The 6,578-nt window shown below is 41.9% G+C and overlaps 1 non-coding gene across 1 annotated transcript; it reads left to right on the top strand.

The window, feature by feature from the left end:
* Positions 1-5,974: 5,974 nt before the first annotated feature.
* On the top strand, positions 5,975-6,049 carry Trnat-ugu. Its single transcript has one exon. It is a non-coding gene; the product is annotated as a tRNA-Thr (tRNA).
* Positions 6,050-6,578: the final 529 nt, after the last annotated feature.

Genomic DNA, 6,578 nt, shown 5'->3' with positions numbered 1-6,578 from the left:
CTGGAAAACTGTCCTAAATCATCCACTGCTGAGAAAAGGGGATCCAAGGAGCCCTAGCAACAGAGACAACTCACCACAAGAAGACACCTACTATATTTCGCATGATCAAAGCGAGCGATTATTTGAGATTTTTTTACGTGAACAGCTGACCAACGAACGAAAAGAATATTCCATCATATTAGGTTACCTTCCGTTGCTCCACAGCATAGCCAGAGTAGAAGCAAAGGGTGTATGGAATATCTTGAATATCTTCAGTATCTGTGTGTATTTGTGTAAACGCTTTGTAATGCCGTTGCAGCTTGAAGATGAAGTTTGTATCTCGAAACATGTCGCTTTACGAGATCATCTAAGAACGTTAACGCGTTTTTGTAATTGTTAGCGGTCTGTAAAAGATCTTTCTGTACAGTTCATCCTGCCACGCACAATATAACGCGGACCGGTGCAGCATCGTATTCTCTTCATAAGCGTTGGGTTGAGTCCATCCCATTGTAAGGAACGGGGAGCAGACTCATTTGACTGAATCCTGCAGACCTACCCACTTCGTCTGTTCTCGTCGGCATCTATTTGTTACATAGCATGGCACCAAAGTGTTCAAGCACAATTGGTGAAGGAAATGTTCTTAGTTATTAGGGGCGACTGATTTTATGCAACACCATTAAATTTCTGTCAGAACAGGCGAGAGAGGAGAAACGAAAATCTCATTAAAAGTGCGCCTGAAATGGCTACAGAAAATGCTAGCAATTGCAAACGCTCAGAAAAGAGAAAGGGGGAAAACATAGGTACAAGTGCTTCGCAAGGCTTCGCTATTTCGGAAAGATGTGGGAAAAGGACAAGCAGATTTTATTTTGCAGGTAATCAGGGTACTGACACGTAAATAATTTTCACACGACACACATTCTCTGTTTTACAAGTAGTAGTACAGTGGCGGTCTCGGTGCAATTTTGATATCAAATTGATATGCAAATTAATTAAATCGATCAATTAATCACACCTGCACACCCCCGACCCCGACAACGCCCATCCCCGCCCAGACCACGCCCCCCCCCCACCAGATGACGTCACGTGTTTTTCTAAGCTATATGTGTGCCCCAGACCCCGCACTCTCCCACACACCTCCCCCAAACCTCCCACTCCACCAACCTGCCCTACTGGCGGAAATTTTAAATTTTGGAGGGAATTTCGAATTTTTGTGGGAATTTCTTTGTGACAGAGCTGTGCTGACATCCCACCCCAACCTCCACCTGGGAACTGATGGAAAATTAAATTTGACAGTGCCCTTTCTGGGACTCGAGCCCTGGTGCTCCTAGGTGGAAAGCCTAAGTTTACCCCCCTAACACAATTAAACCACCAGAGGCACTTTGAATTAACGGGAAATTAGAAATGGCTGTGCCCTTTCTATGACTCGAACCCTCATCACCCTGACAGGGAAGCCCAAGTGCACCCCCACAACATATGGTGAAAAATCTTTATTTAAAAGCTTTTACTTAAACTGAAGTAACTGAGAAGGCGAAACTTCTGTATTTAATTCAGAAACTGCAGAGTGCAATTGAATGTAAGTAAACCTTCTTAAACTGCTGAGTGAAATTGAATGCACACTGACTTTGCCTGTCTTTACATTTGTACACTTGTAAAATTTTTTGAGATGAGCAGGGGGACTATTTAAGTAGCCTGTTTACATGTTTGTATGTTGGCAGCGCTTTAAACTGCATTAATATCACTAACAGCCCTGTGCACCCTTTCTAAAAGACTCTGTGGCTGGTCAGACTCTCAGTTGGAAGTTAACAGTCAGCAGTGATGGAAGTTAGATGTTAATAGTTAGCAGTGATAGGGGTCGGAAGTGTTAGAGAGAGCGGATGGTCTGGACATGTGTCCATCATGGAGGTTTAATATTGGTTGGTCATGGATTCTAAAATGTAGGTAAATAAATTATTTACAATTGTATAATTTTTGGAATTGGATGTCATGTAGGATTATATAACTTTTGTAACTGGATGTCATGGATGATTATATAATTTTGGAACTGGATGTCACATGATTGAGGTAAAATCTGCTAAATACATTGTTTGCTCTGCAACAAAATCTTTCCTTTGCAAACCACATGCCTATTAGTAGTTAGTGCCTACAGTAGTTAGAATCTTTGTATTTAGCTGGCTGTATACTTGCTGTATTTGCTGTAGTTCGTGCCATGAAGATATCTGTGAGGGAAGTGTCTTATGAAATGTATAGGTTATTGTTAGGATTTCTTCTGATTCAGGGCCATTCTTTTGTGTTAATTAATAGTAAAATTGCGATATCCTTGTATATTGTGGGTTATTAATGAATAGAATAACTTTGAGTTGTATTTGTCAGGGAAAATTCTGTAAGTCAGTGTTCAAATGATAAAGACAAACAAAGTGAGTGTGCATTCAATTTCACTCAGCAGTTTAAAAAGATTTACTTACATTGAATTTCACTCAGGAGTTTCTGAATTAAATAAAGATGATTCACCTTCTCAGTTATTTCAGTTTAAGTAAAAATTTTTAAATAAAGTTTTTTCACCATATGTTGTAGGTGTGCACTTGGGATTTCCTGTCAGGATGATGAGGGCTCGAGTCACAGAAAGGGCACAGCCACCTTTTAATTTCCCGTTAATTCCAAGTGTCTCTGGTGGCTTAACTGTGTTAAGGAGGTACACTTGGGCTTTCGACCGAGGAACACCAGGCTTCGAGTCTTGGAAAGGGCACTGTCCATTTTAATTCCCCATCAGTTGCCCGGTGTGGGTAGGCTGGGATGTCAGTACAGCTCTGGGACAAAGGAATTCCCGCCAAAATTCGAAATTACCTCCAAAATTGCCGCCAATATGGCAGGTTGGGCTGGGGGAGGGATGGGGGAGAGGGAGGGGCCTGGGGCACACGTGCAGCTGAGAAAACCACGTGACGTCATCCGAGCGTGGGTGTGGGCATGGTCTGGGGTGGGGGTGGGCGTTGCAGGGAGTGGGGATGGGCGGGGGCAGAGGTGATTAATTAATCAATTTAATTAATTTGCGTATGAATTTGATATCAAAATTGCACTGAGACCGCCACTATACTACTACTTTTACACTGTCTGTTTTGTAGCAGACGACAATGCTTGATGCTTTTGATTTTTTAACCCATTGTTGTTTTATGAGATTTTCTTCTGGCAGCGCATGGTTAGGTTCTGTTTTGCTTTGGTTCATGCTTTCTTTATACAATCGTTCTGTAACAACAATGACGCTGTACTATTGTACATATAAGTAATTTTTTTTCTTCTGATTTTTCTATAAACTTGTGTAATTAATGTTCTGCTTTAATTTCTTTTTTGTTTCATGCCATTGCGTTAAGAAAACTGTAAACAAGTTTCAATGTGAATATTAATGTTTATGTCAAATTTCAAGCAATATTGTAATAGAATTGATATGTAACAAATGTTGAAACTGGTGTAAGATGTTTAAAATTGTAGTGGTGTGTCTGGTCCATACGTAGGCAATGTGTTAGGATATGTACAACGCAAAACCTCGGGTGAATACCCGGCCTGTCTGTAAGGGAGCGGTAAAAGGTGGATGGCAGGCGAGCGCGGGAAAATGCACGCGCGCACTGCACGGCACAACGGGCTCAGCAGTTGTAGAAGTTGGAGTTTGGCACTGGTCTGAGTAACACCTTCTGGAGCGAGGAGGCTCTCCTGGAAGACATAGTTTTACTGAGCCTCGGGCATGCTGTTCCAACGCCCGCACAGCATGGCAAAATTCCATAGACACTAAATGGAAAAGTATTGCGACGCTAAGAAGAATTAAAGTGCCGATGCGTCAAGAGCCATAGCTGTGGTTGTATGTGTGCTCTGTGCCTCGCCATCTCGCCGCTCGCCAACTGCCGCATCGATATAAGCAGGTTGAAACTTTTAGTACTGTATTCGTATGGACCATAGAGTGAACTGTTCAATAATAACCTAAATTTTACCAGAACTTTCCCCTCATTTAATTATCCTCACAACTAACCTAGATAGGGTCCTTTCCAAATGTTGTGCAATCCGAGTGTCCCGAAATGAAAGATTAAATTTTGTGTTAATAATAATTACTTGCAGACCTAGTTATGTTAGAATTGTGTTTAAAGAACTGTTTTGTTAATGAACCAGTAAATGAATAACGAAGGTCTAACGCAGTTGAAAGATAACTTTAATATTGATATAGTAATGAAGTTTAATTATTTCGAGACAGATATAAAGGTATTTAAATGAGAAGTAAATAAGATAAAAAGAGTAGTAACTCATATACTGGAAATCTTGAACGCATGATAATTTCAGTAATCAATTTTTTTAATATACTGATCATAACAGTTTCAGGGTCCCCCCCCCCCCTCCCCCCTCCCCTTTACTCATTTGAATTCTGAAGTGTTCCACATTGGTTTGACCAGCAAAAGTTAAAATCAATATATAAGTCAAAATTTATCAGTGTTTATCTTTATCAAAATTGACATTTTGTGTGTGGCTCGAAAGTGCTATTTCTAGGGTAACCTATGCCCGATTTTAATCAGAACAATAGACAGTACGAAGTTTTGTAGTATACATTATAGTGTAGTGTTATGTATTCATGGTTTTTCCACATCAGTACAGAACGTGAAACTATCAGTTCAATAGATTTTCTGGTTCTAAAATTCTACTATATTATGCAGTGTTACTACTTGTTGTTTTGCATGAATATCTAACGACTTGTACAGGGGAGAAACTCAGTTAATGCCTAATTAGGCTGGCGACCGTATTCTTATTAAATTGGTAGCATCTTCAGTGTTGCTTTTGGTCCATCCTGACGTGTGATTGCATTTTGAACTTACTTGACGGATCATTGTTATTACAGAGTGGGTGTAAGTCTGATTTGCCACCATTTAGGTACACGCGGTCGATATCTATATGAAAATCCTGTCTCATAAGGTGAACCCCACTCACTTACCATGGTATAGGCTTTAATGAGTATTGTGTGACCCACGCGCAAGTTACAGTTTCTTTTTCAGTGCTCTAACGAGAAATTATTGTTTTCAACGCCTATATGACGCTTCTCGTGGCCTCGCGGTAGCGTTCTCGCTTCCCGAGCACGGGATCCCGGGTTCGATTCCCGGCGGGGTCAGGGATTTTTCCTGCCTTGAGATGACTGGGTGTTGTTGTGTCGTATCCATCATCATCATTCATCCCCATTACGGTCGGAGGAAGGCAACGGCAAACCACCTCCACTAGGACATTGCCTAGTAAAGCAGTGCGGGTCTACCTCATCGTTCCCCTACGCTCTGTAAAGAAGCATGGGACTTCATTTCCATTTCCATATATGACGTGTAGAATTAATGGTCGTACTGACATGGCCTGTAAACAAGATTGTTTGCAAACTCTTGTGAACTTTTGGTTAAATTGTCTGGCTGCTGGCAAGTTTGCGGAATTGCATAAACATGCAATGTAATAATAGTATCAGGAGCTAAATTAACGACCCATAAATGATGTAGGCCATGCAGGTGCGATTTGGTTAGAATAATGCTTATTCAGAAAGCAAACTAATAGCGAAACTGGTCGTATTTAGAGTTACTGTTAGACTCGAGCCCATATTCATTTGACACAGTTCTATCATTCACAGTCTCATCGCGAAACCCAAGTCCGATTCTCCACCTCGCCGTTTACACGAAAAGTTAGAGTACACACCAGGAGCACGGCTGCTCACCGCTCAGAGACTATATGAAGATGGCATCTGTTCTTTCAGACATGTCCGAAAGAACAGATGCCATCTTCATACCGTTTACGGCTAACCGGCTGGTGACCTTCTTCAGTGCGGATGCACACGATTTGCCTATGAACTCTTACGGGACTCGGTAGGTTGTCTGCCACGAGTAATGGGTATAATGGCAGGGGCACTATGAATGTAGTGAGTGGACTATTAGTTGAGAATGTGGGTCTTACGGGGAGCGTGCCGGCGATAAATCCCTGCAGTCGCACTATCCTCTGTGCCCTCGGTGGCTCAGATGGATAGAGCGTCTGCCATGTAAGCAGGAGATCCCGGGTTCGTGTCCCGGTCGGGGCACACATATTCAGCTGTCCCCGTTGATGTATATCAACGCCCGTCAGCAGCGAATGGTATTGATTTAATTGTAATTTCGCTCAGAGACTAACTCCCGCGATACCACACAACGTGAAATTTTCTAAGTCGTTTCACTTTCTAGCTACCCAATGACCAACCGTCCGCTTTCACATCTCCACCAGTGCTGTCCGTTAGGTGTCTACACCAGAACTGTCCACTTCCGCGTCTACACCAGCACCATTCCTACGCCCGTCCCCGGCACGCTTCCCATGAGCCGAGCATACTCGCTCAACGTGCTAGTGCAGTTTCCTTTCCTGAAGCTGTCCATGTCATTGGCTACAGCTTATTCCACATTATTTTACATTTTAACGTATTTAAATAATCACAGCTTGACCACTTTCACGTCTAAATAAAGTAACAATAGTATCCATTGTCTAATTCTTTTACATAAAACCAATACAACTTCCTTCTTTGAATATCACGGCCAGTAGTCTTGCACCACTGAGCTTTCTGATAAATAAATAAAGAACAA

The sequence above is a fragment of the Schistocerca americana genome, chromosome 5, assembly GCF_021461395.2.
Source record: "Schistocerca americana isolate TAMUIC-IGC-003095 chromosome 5, iqSchAmer2.1, whole genome shotgun sequence".
Taxonomy (NCBI): domain Eukaryota; kingdom Metazoa; phylum Arthropoda; class Insecta; order Orthoptera; family Acrididae; genus Schistocerca; species Schistocerca americana.
The sequence above is the reverse complement of the archived record's forward strand: the minus strand, read 5'-3'. Positions and strand labels throughout refer to the sequence as shown.